Below are 15,800 nucleotides of genomic sequence, written 5' to 3' on the forward strand. Positions count from 1 at the left end.
TCCACCTGCTCCACTTCTGCTTCCTCCTCCACGTAGCTACAGTAGCTACCTTCTGTGATGGATGAACAAAAAGTAGAAACGAGCCATACCACGGGATCTTCTTCTCTGACCGAAATGGATTGCTACCATTTCTAGGTATGGAGATCTTGAGGCTTCTTCACCACATCTTGCCTTAAGTGGAAAAGATCTCAGCCACGCCATACCATGGATCTTCTTTTTGCTAAGGCCATCATCACCTTAGCCTCTTGCTTGTTCATAACTTCCTTATGATTTTCTTTTATAGCTTGCTTCAATCCTCTTTTCCTGCTAGACATGACCGAAAGAGAGAGGAGAGAGAAGAGAGAAAAGCTTTCAAAGTAATTGATGAATGTAACTCATTAAAAGCAATCAAATCATTTTCAACTTTCTCTTTCCTGTTACCAATGCAATTAAATCCATTTAATTAACTTTGAATTCCATTCAAAGAGGGGAGTGGGTAACCGAACTCATTCATGTTCCATTTCATTCTTTCTTCTTTCAATTCGGACCAACCCAATGTTGGATCAAAAAGAAATTATTTTGGGCTTCTCATTATTTCTCTGGCCCAATAAGCATTAGCTTAGCATCAAAATAATTCACAGCCACTTTGCTTGAACTTTATTTTTGCAAAAGCTGACCCTTGTCATCATATTGGGCTTAATTTTCTTTTTGCCCAATACCAAAATCTGCACACTTCAACAAACTTGTTAAACAACTAATTGGTAATTAACTAAAAATTAAATTAACAATTTTGTAAATAATATTTTTAACAATGTTTGATTATCACAATAATTTGAAGTTTTTCAAACTCAACAATCTCCCCCTTGATGACAAACATTATTAAAAATTAAATTGAAAGAGGGTAAGGATTAAGAGTACTCCCTTGAAGATTTTGAAGCCTCCCCCTTTCTATCTGTTATATAGCTCCCCCTTAATATGTGCTATTTTATTAGTGGGAGCAATACCTGTAACATTCTTAAAACTAAGCTTGATACAGTTCCAGAAAAATGTATTCAACATATAGAACATAAGAATATTGAATGTCTTGATTTTTGAGCAGATGAATAAGATAATCAAAACTTGATTTGTTATCTTTTTAGATATCTTACTACTCAATAAAACAAAGTATGCTAGAGTACTTTCAGAGTACATAGCAACAAATAAACAAGATTCAACATACTTATATCAACATGTTCAAAATTATTTCCTCCCAAGTAAAATTTCTTGCAAAACAATAATTCAGGCTTAATAAAGCATTTTCTCAGATTCAGTTATCAATAACAAAGCTTCATAAAAGATTGGCAAAGAATTTTAGATCAGAAATTGGCAAAAGGTATCAGAGCACAAAAAAAATTCAAAACATGATAAAGCAGAAATCAGAGCATAAACCATTGAATTATTGGAAATAAAAATCAGAAATTTAGAGCACAAGCACAGGAGTAATCATTAATCATTCAGATTTCAGCCCCTGTCCAGTTATCAATAGATTCAACCCTGTTTCTTTTCTCTTTTTAATTCCTCCCCCTTTTGTCATCAATGGGGGTCCTACAAAATAGATGAAAAAAAAAACATGCCAAACTACAGAATAGTAGTTTAATAACCAAAGAAAAAGGGTCCAAATTATTCAAGTACAGTCAACCAACAACACAAAAAATAGTACTTAATCCAAAGGAGCAGTAAACTAGAAATTGTTCAAAAAATGGGCAGCAGTGAGCCTAACAATTAGGCATCAGACAGATTCACATCAGAGTCAGAGAGATCACTGTCTTTGTCGGAGGGAGCCATATCCTTTTCAAAGCTTTGGAGTAGATTGATCCTTTCATTACATTTGTTCTAAACTTTTTCATTTTGGTAAGCCTGCTTACGAGCTTCTTTGTAGGAACGTGCCATCAGTTTGGACATATGTGAAAGCTCATTTACAACGTCCTTGAGTGACTCAGCAAGCTTAGATGGCTCAGAAGGACGACTTTCAAGATAACTGTCAAATGACATGGCTGGCATCGAGCTTTTTCCTTTGTTTCCTTTCCCTGTTCCAGAAACTCCGCCTCCTTTGATGGTAGATACCCTGTTTTCTACAGGCTCGTTTATTAAATCAACATGAAAATGTTCAAAGATACATGTGAGAAAAATACCATAAGACAGATTTGCCTTCTTATCACTACGCACACAGACCCACATGTTACGCACCATTAAATAAGCAAATAAAATAGATGAAGAAGTAAGAATAGAAAAGAGAACTAGGGTATTGCAAACTGTTACTCTCTGATAAGAGCCGCTCTATGGCATTAGAATGTGGTTGATAATTCGGTGAAGCAGAGCTCTCACAGGCCCAAGAGCTTTGTGAGTCAGTACAGTCCCATCCAATGCAGAGAAATTTTCACAGACTTGAGTTAGAGCAATCTGATAAGAAATCCCAACTTGAGAGTCCCACTTTCCTGACATATATGCTGTGGCTCCTTCATCAGTATACCCTAAGGCAACGCTGATAGTCTCTCTGTTCAGAGTCATATGGACCTTCTTGACATAAGAATGAATTGCTCCATCATGGTATATCATATTCGCGTAGAACTCGCGAACTAGATTTGGATAAACCGGCTTTTGAATCTTGAACAATGGAGTCCACTTGAGATTGTCAAACAGAGTAGAGAAGTCAATTTCTTTTGTACTCAGAGTCTCTAAATTCACTATGTGAGAGGCACACAGTTGACGGTTGACCAGAACTTGTTCATGGAACTCGTAGGCAACGCAAGAGTTGAACCGTGCCGGATCAAAGTGGGAGTGATTCTTGTTGAACTTATTCTTGAAGTCTAGAGAATCCAAGTTTGGTGGTTCTCTAGTGTTGTGAAGAATGTAGCCTTTTGGACGCTTAGAGCTTCGGCCAGATGGATGAGGAGTTGATCGCCTTGGGGGTGACGGAGGTGGAGAGGATTGTGAAGCTTCTTCTTCTTCGACCATAGGCTCTTTCTCTTTTCCAATCTTTTTACGAGAAGAGGTTCTCTGAGCAATTACTTTCCTCCTCATGGCTTTGGTTGATTGTGAAGAAGGGGAAGAAGATGAAGTAGAATGTATATGGATATGGGTGTGGGTTTGAGGAGCGGATGAAGGATTTTTGGAAGATGGGATTCGGTTGCTTCTTTTAGGTGCCAACTTCTTTTTCATGATAGAGAATGAAGAAGCAAGTGAGAAGATGAAGGGATGGCCGAATGGATTGGAGAGTGGAGAGAGGTTATAACTGCATTTAATGCTGAGTGGAGAGAGGATTAATAGAATAATGGGTATTTAATGGAGCGGTTATCATCAAGGAAATCTTTTTAAAATTAAAAAGTAATTGAAAGATATTTTCCTTGAATCAAGGGAGAGAGTAAAGGAAAAAGATTTTGATTTGACATTAACTCCCCCTATAAAGATATGATGTGATAACCTCCATAAATTATTCAAAAAAATGTGATGAAGAACTCAAATGGGCCAGAGACATGGAGTGGGTCAAAAAGGTTTGGTTGGGCTCAAGTTTAAAAACGCCTGTGATCAGTCTCCCCTTGTTTCCTGGCTTGTTCACTACCTTCCCAGATTTGTCTCCTTCCAACCTATGAGACAAAAATAACCAGAATCAATAAAATTACAATTTTTCAACAGAACTTAAATCCAGCATACCCAAACTGTTCCTCAATGAACAGAACCTATCTTCACACAGAGGTTTAGTGAATATATCAGCGAGTTGCTCTTTGAATTTTACAAATTGAATACCAATAGTACATTTTTACACATGTTCTCTAATAAAATGATATCTAACCTCAATGTGCTTAGTTCTAGAGTGCAGAACAGGATTTTTTAGAAATGTTTATTACGCTCATATTATCACAGAACAAAGGTATACTATTGATTTTTAATTTATAATCCTCTAACTGATTTTTTAACTAAATTAATTGAGAACAACAAGCAGAGGCAGATATGTATTCGGCTTCAGCCGTGGATAGAGCAACTGTGGCTTGTTTCTTACTTGACCACATGTTTAGCGAGCTTCCAAGAAAGCAACACATTCCGGATGTGCTTCTTCTATCCACTCGATCTCCTGCATAATCTGCATCACAAAATCCTACCGCACAAAAATCATTAGATCTAGGATACCATAAGCTAAAATCACAAGTTCCCTTAATGTATCTAATGATTCTTTTGACGGCTAAAAGATGGGATTCTTTTGGGTGAGATTAAAACCTTGAGCATACACCCACACTTTGAACAATATCCGGTCTAGAGGATATAAGATACATGAGTGAACCTATCATTCCTCTATACCGTGTTTCATCCACATCTTTGCCATTTTCATCCTTTTCAAGTTTAGTATTCGGATGCATAGGTGTTCCCATTGGTTTAGAATTTTTAAGGCCAAATTTCTTGATTAATTCTTTTGCATATTTACCTTGGTGAATAAAAATACCACTAGGAGTTTGTTTAATTTGAAGACCAAGAAAGAAAGTTAATTCTCCCGATAAACTCATTTCAAACTCACTAGTCATAAGTTTTTCAAACTCCTCACACAAGGTTTCATTGGCCGAACCAAACACTATGTCATCCACATAAATTTGAACAAGTAGAATATCATCATTAGATTCTTTGATAAATAAGGTAGTATCAGTGGTACCCCTTTGAAAGTGATTTTCCAACAAGAAGGCACTAAGCCTTTCATACCAAGCTCTTGGAGCTTGCCTAAGCCCATAAAGAGCTTTTGAAAGTTTAAAAACACAATTTGGAAATTCTTTATTTTCACAACTAGGGGGTTGAGCCACAAATACTTCTCTATCTATAAAGTCATTAAGGAAAGCACATTTAACATCCATTTGGAACATTCTAAAACCCTTATGGGTAGCATAGGAAAGAAGCAACCTAATTGTTTCCATTCTTGCTACCGAGGCAAAAGACTCATCAAAATCAATACCTTCCTCTTGATCGTAACTTTGGGCCACTAATCTAGCCTTGTTACGAACAACACTACCATCCTCACCCAATTTATTTTTAAAGATCCACTTTGTACCGGTTACCTTCTTACCATTAGGATGGGGTACAAGTGTCCAAACCTCATTCTTTTCAAATTGAGCAAGCTCCTCTTTCATGGCTTTAACCCATTAGGGGTCTTCAAGGGCTTGCTAAACATTGAGAGGCTCTAATTGGGACAAGAAAGCAACATTGCTTTGTTCAACTTGCTTCTTGCTTGAGGATCTAGTAGTCACGTCTTGGGAAGGATCACCAATGATAAAATCATAGGGGTAACCCTTCAAAAACTTCCATTCTCTTGGCGTTTGAGGTAAGGATTTGCCTTGATGAGATTCAGCAATATGGTCTGTTCCGGATTCTCTGACTGGTTCAGGAGACAAAATTAAAATGTCTCTTCCATCTTGATGAGACATTTCTGGACGGACAGGTTCTTCACTTGGGACAGTTTTGGGATTTTCTTCACTGACTTCCTGGTTGACAATATCTTCACAACCTGCATCATCTTCAACTACAACACTAGGAATTGAATTAGTATCACAAAAGGACACGTGTATGGATACCTCTATTTTTCTATGTTCCTTGAGGTAAATTCTATACGCTTTGCTAGTGATGGAGTATCCAACAAACATTCTTTCATAGGATTTTGGATCAAATTTTCCAAGATTTTCTTTATTGTTAAGTACAAAACATTTGCATCCAAAAATGTGGAAATACTTAAGATTAGGTGGGGTTCCTTTCCATAGCTCATAAGGAGTTTTCTTTAACCCTTTTTGAATGATAGTCCTATTCAAAATATGACAAGCTGTATTTACAGCTTCAGCCCATAGAAATTTTGGAACATCATTTTCACAAAGCATAGCCCTAGTCATTTCTTGAAGGCTTCTATTCCTTCTTTCAACTACCCCATTTTGTTGAGGAGTTCTAGGACATGAAAAATTATGAGCAATTCCAAAATCATCACATAATTTTTCAAAATCATGATTTTCAAATTCTTTTCCGTGATCACTTCTCAAATGGGCTATTTTCAAATCCTTTTCATTTTGAATCTTTTTGCAAAGAGTGGAAAAAGCATGAAAAGCATCATTCTTATGAGCTAGGAAGAGAACCCAACCAAATCTAGAGTAATCATCCACCACCACCAAACCATAATGTTTACCTCCTAAACTTTGAGTTCTAGTTGGACCAAAAAAATCAATATGCAACATTTCCAATGGCCTCTTGGTAGAAATTCTATCTTTTGGTTTAAAAGAGGATTTTACTTGTTTGTCTAATTGACAAGCATCACAAGTAATATCCTTATCAAATTTAATGTTTGGAATTCCTCTCACCAAGTTTTTCTTAACAAGCTTAGAAATTTGGTACATGCTAGCATGACCCAATTTCTTATGCCAAAGTGATGAGCGGATAATTTATACGCTTTTTGACATTGTTTTTAGTATGTTTTTAGTAGGATCTAGTTACTTTTAGGGATGTTTTCATTAGTTTTTATGTTAAATTCACATTTATGGAATTTACTAGGAGTTTGTGTATTTTTCTGTGATTTCAGGTATTTTCTGGCTGAAATTGAGGGATTTGAGCAAAAATCAGATTCAGAGGTTGAAGAAGAATTGCTGATGCTGTTGGATTCTGACTTCCCTGCACTCAAAGTGGATTTTCTGGAGCTACAGAACTCAAAATGGCGCGCTTCCAATTGCGTTGGAAAGTAGACATCCAGGGCTTTCCAGAAATATATAATAGTCTATACTTTGCTCGAGGATAGATGACGTAAACTGGCGTTCAACGCCAGTTCTCTGCCCAATTCTGGAGTTCAGCGCCAGAAATGGATCAAGAACCAGAGTTGAATGCCAGAAATGGATCAAAACCTGGCGTTCAACTCCACAAATGGCCTCTGCACATGGAAAGTTAAAACTCAGCCCAAGCACACACCAAGTGGGCCCCGGAAGTGGATTTATGCATCAATTACTTACTTCTGTAAACCCTAGTGACTAGTTTATTATAAATAGAACTTTTTATCATTGTATTCAGAGTCTTGGTTACTCCGGTTCCCCTCTGGAGCCGAGACCAATGAACTCCATTATCACTTGTGTATTTTTAACGGTAGAGTTTCTACACTCCATAGATTAAGGTGTAGAGCTCTGCTGTTCCTCGAAGATTAATACAAAGTACTACTGTTTTCTATTCAATTCATCTTATTTCGCTTCTAAGATATTCATTCACACTTCAACCTGAATGTGATGAACGTGACAATCATCATCATTCCCTATGAACGCGTGCCTGACAACCACTTCCGTTCTATATTAGATTGAATGAGTATCTCTTAGATCTCTTAATCGGAATCTTCGTGGTGTAAGCTAGAATGATAGCGGCATTCAAGAGAATCCGGAAAGTCTAAACCTTGTCTGTGGTATTCTGAGTAGGATTCAATGATTGAATGACTGTGACGAGCTTCAAACTCGTGATTGCTGGGCGTAGTGACAGACGCAAAAGGATAGTAAATCCTATTCCAGCATGATCGAGAACTGACAGATGAATAGCCGTGCCGTGACAGGGTGCGTTGACCATTTTCACTGAGAGGATAGGATGTAACCATTGACAAGGGTGATGCCTCCAGACGATTAGCCGTGCCGTGACAGGGAATTTAGATCATTTTCCCGAGAGAAGACCGAAAGTAGCCATTGACAATGGTGATGCATTACATGAAGCCAGCCATGGAAAGGAGTAAGACTGATTGGATGAAGACAGCAGGAAAGCAGATGTTCAGAGGAACGAAAGCATCTCTATGCGCTTATCTGAAATTCTCACCAATGATTTACATAAGTATTTCTATCCCTTCTTTTATTAATTAATTTTCGAAAACCCCATTACTATTTGATATCCGCCTGACTGAGATTTACAAGGTGACCATAGCTTGCTTCATACCAACAATCTCCGTGGGATTCGACCCTTACTCACGTAAGGTATTACTTGGACGACCCAGTGCACTTGCTGGTTAGTTGTGCAAAGTTGTGAACCATGGTATTGGCATCATGTTTTTGGCGCCATTACCAGGGAAAGAAAGAGCGATGAATTTTACATAATTAAAGTGTAATCACAATTTCTGCGCACCAAGTTTTTGGCGCCGTTTCCGGGGATTGTTCGAGTTTGGACAACTGACGGTTCATCTTGTTGCTCAGATTAGGTAATTTTCTTTTTGTTTTCTCTTCAAAAATTTTTCAAAAATCTTTCAAAAATTTTTCCTTTGTTTTCGAAAAAAAAAATTAAAATAAAAATGTTTTCAAAAATAAATTATTCTATGGCTTCAAAACTTTCAAGAATGAATTCTAGAGTTTCATGGTAACATGTTGAATCCTATCTGGCTGAAAAGCCATACCCAAACTCCTTTGGGATTGGTCTTCAACTAATCACCTCAATGGATGTAAATCCATTCTAAAGCTTGAATGGCTATTAAGCCATGTCTGACCCTGTGATTGGAGCTTTAGACTAAAGAGCACAAGATTCGTGGAATTCATATTAAAGATTTTGAAATCCTTATTTTTGTTTTTCAAATAATTTTCGAAAAAATACAAAAAAAATTAGAAAATCATAAAAATCAAAAATATTTTTTTGTGTTCTTGTTTGAGTCTTGAGTCATGTTATAAGTTTGGTGTCAATTGCATATTCATCTTGCATTTTTCGAAAATTCATGCATTCATAGTGTTCTTCATGATCTTCAAGTTGTTCTTGGTGAGTCTTCTTGTTTGATCTTTGCATTCGCATGTTTTGTGTCTTTTCTTGTTTTTCATATGCATTATTGAATTCTTAGTGTCTAAGCATTAAAGAATTCTAAGTTTGGTGTCTTGCATGTTTTCTTTGCATTAAAAATTTTTCAAAAATATGTTCTTGATGTTCATCATGATCTTTATAGTGTTCTTGGTGTTCATCTTGACATTCATAGCATTCTTGCATGCATCACATGTTTTGATCTAAAATTCTCATGCATTGCATAATTTTCATGTTTTTCTCTCTCATCATTAAAAATTCAAAAAATCAAAAAAATATCTTTCCCTCTTTTCTCCCATAATTTCGAAAATTAGATTTGACTTTTTCAAAACTTTTTAAAATCTAGTTGTTTTTATGAGTCAAATCAAATTTTCAATTTAAAAATCTTATCTTTTTCAAATTTTTTTTCAAAAATCAAATCTTTTTCATTTTTCTTAGTTATTTTCGAAAATTTCAAAAATGTTTTTCAAAAATCTTTTTCCTAATTTTACATCATATTTTCGAAAATAACAATAACAATTAATGTTTTGATTCAAAAATTTCAAGTTTGTTACTTACTTGTTAAGAAAGGTTCAAACTTTGAGTTCTAGAATCATATCTTGTGATTTCTTATGAATCAAGTCATTAATTGTGATTTTAAAAATCAAATCTTTTTTTTAAAACTAATTTCAATCATATCTTTTCAAAAATATTTTCTCATCTTATCTTTTTCAAAATTTGATTTCAAAATATCCTTTCTAACTTCCTAACTTCTTATCTTTTCAAAATTTGTTTCAACTAACTAACTAACTTTTTGTTTGTTTCTTACCTTTTTCAAAACTACCTAACTAACTCTCTCTCTCTCTCTCTCTAATTTTTGAAAATATCTTCCCTCTTTTTCAAAAATTCTTTTTAATTAACTAATTATTTTGATTTTTTATTTTAATTTTCGAAAAACTACTAACCTTTTTCAAAAACTATTTTCGAAATCACTAACTCTTTTTCAAAAATTATTTTCGAAAAATCTCTTTCTCTCTCATCTCCTTCTTTTCTTCTACTCACACAGGGGAACCTCTATACCTGTGGTAAAAAGGATCCCTATTATTATTATTTTTCTGTCCCTCTTTTTTATATGAGCAGGAGCAAGGACAAGAATATTCTTGTTGAAGCAGATCCAGAACCTGAAAGGACTCTGAATTACAACAAACCAGTAAGCACCTGTCAGGAATTTTCGAACAAGAAAAGGAGATGGCAGCCGAAAATAATAATAATGCAAGGAGAATGCTTGGTGACTTTACTGCACCTAATTCCAATTTACATGGAAGAAGCATCTCCATTCCTACCATTGGAGCAAACAATTTTGAGCTGAAACCTCAGCTAGTTTCTCCGATGCAGCAGAACTGCAAGTTTCATGGACTTCCATCTGAAGATCCTTTTCAGTTCTTAATTGAATTCTTGCAGATCTGTGATACTGTTAAGACTAATGGAGTAGATCCTGAAGTCTACAGGCTCATGCTTTTCCCTTTTGCTGTAAGAGACAGAGCTAGAGTGTGGTTGGATTCTCAACCCAAAGATAGCCTGAACTCTTGGGATAAGCTGGTCACGGCTTTCTTAGCCAAGTTCTTTCCTCCTCAAAAGCTGAGCAAGCTTAGAGCGGATGTTCAAACCTTCAGACAGAAAGAAGGTGAATCCCTCTATGAAGCTTGGGAAAGATACAAGCAGCTGACCAAAAAGTGTCCTTCTGACATGCTTTCAGAATGGACCATCCTGGATATATTCTATGATGGTTTATCTGAGTTATCAAAGATGTCATTGGATACTTTTGCAGGTGGATCCATTCACCTAAAGAAAACGCCTGCAGAAGCTCAAGAACTCATTGACATGGTTGCTAATAACCAGTTCATGTACACTTCTGAGAGGAATCCTGTGAGTAATGGGACGCCTATGAAGAAGGGAGTTCTTGAAGTTGATACTCTGAATGCCATATTGGCTCAGAATAAAATATTGACTCAGCAAGTCAATATGATTTCTCAGAGTCTGAATGGAATGCAAGCTGCATCCAACAGTACTCAAGAGGCATCTTCTGAAAAAGAAGCTTATGATCCTGAGAACCCTGCAATAGCAGAGGTGAATTATATGGGTGAACCTTATGGAAACACCTATAACCCATCATGGAGAAATCATCCAAATTTCTCATGGAAGGATCAAAAGCCTCAACAAGGCTTTAATAATGGTGGAAGAAGTAGGTTTAGCAATAGCAAGCCTTTTCCATCATCTACTCAGCAACAGACAGAGAATTCTGAGCAGAATCCATCTAGCTTAGCAAACTTAGTCTCTGATCTGTCCAAGGCCACTGTAAGTTTCATGAATGAAACAAGATCTTCCATTGGAAATTTGGAAGCACAAGTGGGCCAGCTGAGTAAGAAGATCACTGAAATCCCTCCTAGTACTCTCCCAAGCAATACAGAAGAGAACCCAAAAGGAGAGTGCAAGGCCATTGACATAACCACCATGGCCGAACCTGTAAGGGAAGGAGAGGACGTGAATCCCAAGGAGGAAGACCTCCTGGGACGTCCAGTGATCAACAAGGAGTTTCCCTCTGAGGAACCTAAGGAATCTGAGACTCATCTAGAGACCATAGAGATTCCATTGAACCTCCTTATGCCATTCATGAGCTCTGATGAGTATTCCTCTTCTGAAGAGAATGAGGATGTTACTGAAGAGCAAACTGCCAAGTTTCTTGGTGCAATCATGAAGCTGAATGCCAAATTATTTGGTATTGAAACTTGGGAAGATGAACCTCCCTTGTTCACCAATGAACTAAGTGATCTGGATCAACTGACATTGCCTCAGAAGAGACAAGATCCTGGAAAGTTCATAATACCTTGTACCATAGGCACCATGATCTTTAAGGCTCTATGTGACCTTGGTTCAGGGATAAACTTCATGCCCCTCTCTGTAATAGAGAAACTGGGAATCTATGGGGTGCAAGCTGCTAAAATCTCATTAGAGATGGCAGATAATTCCAGAAAACAGGCTTATGGACAAGTAGAGGACGTGTTAGTAAAGGTTGAAGGCCTTTACATCCCTGCTGATTTCATAGTCCTGGATACTGGGAAGGAAGAGGATGAATCCATCATCCTAGGAAGACCTTTCCTAGCCACAGCAAGAGCTGTGATTGATGTGGACAGAGGAGAATTGATCCTTCAATTGAATGAAGACAACCTTATGTTTACAACTCAAGGATCTCTCTCTGCATCCATGGAGAGGAAGCAGAAGAAGCTTCTCTCAAAGCAGAGTCAAACAAAGCCCCCACAGTCAAACTCTAAGTTTGGTGTTGGGAGGCCACAACCAAACTCTAAGTTTGGTATTGAACTCCCATATCCAAACTCTAAGTTTGGTGTTGGGGAGTTTCAACAATGCTCTGAACATCTGTGAGGCTCCATGAGAGCCCACTGTCAAGCTATTGACATTAAAGAAGCGCTTGTTGGGAGGCAACCCAATTTTTATTTATCTAACTATATTTTTCTTAGTTATATGTCTTTATAGGTTCATGATCATGTGGAGTCACAAAATAAACAAAAAAATTAAAAACGGAATCAAAAACAGCAGAAGAAAAATCACACCCTAGAGGAGCATCTGTCTGGCGTTCAGCGCCAGAACAGAGCATGGTTCTGGCGCTGAACGCCCAAAATGGGCAGTGTCTGGGCGCTGAACGCCCAAAATGGGCAGCATCTGGGCGCTGGACGCCAGAATAGCACCCTGGAGAAAAGCTGGCGCTGAACGCCCAGAACAGGCATGGTTCTGGCGTTCAACGCCAGAAATGGCCAACAAATGGGCGTTGAACACCCAAAATGGGCACCAACCTGGCGCTGAACGCCCAGAGTTGCGTGCAAGGGTATTTTGCATGCCTAATTTGGTGCAAGGGTGTAAATCCTTGAACACCTCAGGATCTGTGGACCCCACAGGATCCCCACCCACCTCACCCTCTCTCTCTCCATTCATGGTCATCCCTTCTGTTTTCCATTCACCACTTACATCCATACACACATCCCTCCATCTCCTCCATATCTTCTTCTTCTTCTTCTTCTTCTTCTTCTATTCTTTCTTCTTTTGCTCGAGGGCGAGCAACATTCTAAGTTTGGTGTGGTAAAAGCATAGCATTTTTGTTTTTCCATAACCATTAATGGCACCTAAGGCCAGAGAAACCTCAAGAAAGAGGAAAGGAAAGACAATTGCTTCTACCTCTGAGCCATGGGAGATGGAAAGATTCATCTCACAAGCCCATCACTAAGAAAAGGATGGAGCAAACAAGAGAGCACATTCATGGATCTCAACAGGCACATGAAGAAGCTCATCATCAAGAGATCCCAGAGATGCCTCAAATTCATTTTCCTCCACAAAACTATTGGGAGCAAATCAACACCTCCCTAGGAGAATTGAGTTCCAATATGGGACAACTAAGGGTGGAACATCAAGAGCACTCCATCATCCTTCATGAAATAAGAGAAGATCAAAAAGCAGTGAGGGAGGAACAACAAAGACAAGGAAGAGACATAGAAGAGCTCAAGGACATCATTGGTTCCTCAAGAAGGAAACGCCACCATCACTAAGGTGGATTCATTCCTTGTTCTTATTTCTTCTGTTTTTCGTTTTCTATGTTATGTGCTTATCTATGTTTGTGTCTTCATTACATGATCATTAGTAGTTAGTAACTATGTCTTAAAGTTATGAATGTCCTATGAATCCATCACCTCTCTTAAATGAAAAATGTTTTAATTCAAAAGAACAAGAAGTACATGAGTTTTGAATTTATCCTTGAACTTAGTTTAATTATATTGATGTGGTGACAATGCTTCTTGTTTTCTGAATGTATGCTTGAACAGTGCATATGTCTTTTGAAGTTGTTGTTTAAGAATGTTAAATATGTTGGCTCTTGAAAGAATGATGACAAGGAGACATGTTATTTGATAATCTGAAAAATCATAAAAATGATTCTTGAAGCAAGAAAAAGCAGCAAAGAACAAAGCTTGCAGAAAAAAAAAAGAGAATAGGCGAAAAAAAAATAGAAAGAAAAAGAAAAAGCAAGCAGAAAAAGCCAAAGCTCTTAAAACCAAGAGGCAAGAGCAAAAAGCCAATAACCCTTAAAACCAAAAGGCAAGGGTAAATAAAGAGGATCCCAAGGATTTGAGCATCAGTGGATAGGAGGACCTAAAGGAATAAAATCCTGGTCTAAGCGGCTAAACCAAGCTGTCCCTAACCATGTGCTTGTGGCGTGAAGGTGTCAAGTGAAAACTTGAGACTGAGCGGTTAAATTCAAGGTCCAAAGCAAAAGAAGAGTGTGCTTAAGAACCCTGGACACCTCTAATTGGGGACTTTAGCAAAGCTGAGTCACAATCTGAAAAGGTTCACCCAATTATGTGTCTGTGGCATTTATGTATCCGGTGATAATACTGGAAAACAAAGTACTTAGGGCCACGGCCAAGACTCATAAAATAGCTGTGTTCAAGAATCATCATACTGAACTAGGAGAGTCAATAACACTATCTAAACTCTGAGTTCCTATAGATGCCAATCATTCTGAACTTCAATGGATAAAGTGAGATGCCAAAACTATTCAAGAGGCAAAAAGCTATAAGTCCCGCTCATATGATTGAAGCTCTGTTTCATTGATAGTTTGGAATTTATAGTATATTCTCTTCTTTTTATCCTATTTGATTTTCAGTTGCTTGGGGACAAGCAACAATTTAAGTTTGGTGTTGTGATGAGCGGATAATTTATACGCTTTTTGACATTGTTTTTAGTATGTTTTTAGTAGGATCTAGTTACTTTTAGGGATGTTTTCATTAGTTTTTATGTTAAATTCACATTTCTGGACTTTACTAGGAGTTTGTGTGTTTTTCTGTGATTTCAGGTATTTTCTGGCTGAAATTGAGGGACTTGAGCAGAAATCAGATTCAGAGGTTGAAGAAGGACTGCTGATGCTGTTGGATTCTGACCTCCCTGAACTCAAAGTAGATTTTCTGGAGCTACAGAACTCAAAATGGCGCGCTTCCAATTGCGTTGGAAAGTAGACATCCAGGGATTTCCAGAAATATATAATAGTCCATACTTTGCTCGAGGATAGATGACGTAAACTGGCGTTCAACGCCAGCTCTCTGCCCAATTCTGGAGTTCAGCGCCAGAAATGGATCAAGAACCAGAGTTGAACACCAGAAATGGATCAAAACCTGGCGTTCAACTCCACAAATGGCCTCTACACGTGGAAAGTTAAAACTCAGCCCAAGCACACACCAAGTGGGCCCCGGAAGTGGATTTATGCATCAATTACTTACTTCTGTAAACCCTAGTGACTAGTTTATTATAAATAGAACTTTTTATCATTGTATTCAGAGTCTTGGTTACTCCGGTTCCCCTCTGGGGCCGAGACCAATGAACTCCATTATCACTTGTGTATTTTTAACGGTAGAGTTTCTACACTCCATAGATTAAGGTGTAGAGCTCTGCTGTTCCTCGAAGATTAATGCAAAGTACTACTGTTTTCTATTCAATTCATCTTATTTCGCTTCTAAGATATTCATTCGCACTTCAACCTGAATGTGATGAATGTGACAATCATCATCATTCCCTATGAACGCGTGCCTGACAACCACTTCCGTTCTACATTAGACTGAATGAGTATCTCTTAGATCTCTTAATTGGAATCTTCGTGGTGTAAGCTAGAATGATGGCGGCATTCAAGAGAATCCGGAAAGTCTAAACCTTGTCTGTGTTATTCCGAGTAGGATTCAATGATTGAATGACTGTGACGAGCTTCAAACTCGTGATTGCTGGGCGTAGTGACAGACGCAAAAGGATAGTAAATCCTATTCCAGCATGATCGAGAACTGACAGATGAATAGCCGTGCCGTGACATGGTGCGTTGACCATTTTCACTGAGAGGATAGGATGTAACCATTGACAAGGGTGATGCCTCCAGACGATTAGCCGTGCCGTGACAGGGAATTTAGATCATTTTCCCGAGAGAAGACCGAAAGTAGCCATTGACAATGGTG

At 37.7% G+C, this 15,800-nt stretch overlaps 1 non-coding gene across 1 annotated transcript; it reads right to left on the minus strand.

Annotated features, from left to right (window-relative positions):
• Window positions 1–10,389: 10,389 nt before the first annotated feature.
• Window positions 10,390–10,497, minus strand: LOC112781737 (small nucleolar RNA R71). The gene has a single exon (XR_003192496.1). It is a non-coding gene; the product is annotated as a small nucleolar RNA R71 (small nucleolar RNA).
• Between the last annotated feature and the right edge of the window lie 5,303 nt (window positions 10,498–15,800).

Source organism: Arachis hypogaea, chromosome 19 (assembly GCF_003086295.3).
Source record: "Arachis hypogaea cultivar Tifrunner chromosome 19, arahy.Tifrunner.gnm2.J5K5, whole genome shotgun sequence".
NCBI classification, from domain to species: Eukaryota; Viridiplantae; Streptophyta; class Magnoliopsida; order Fabales; family Fabaceae; genus Arachis; species Arachis hypogaea.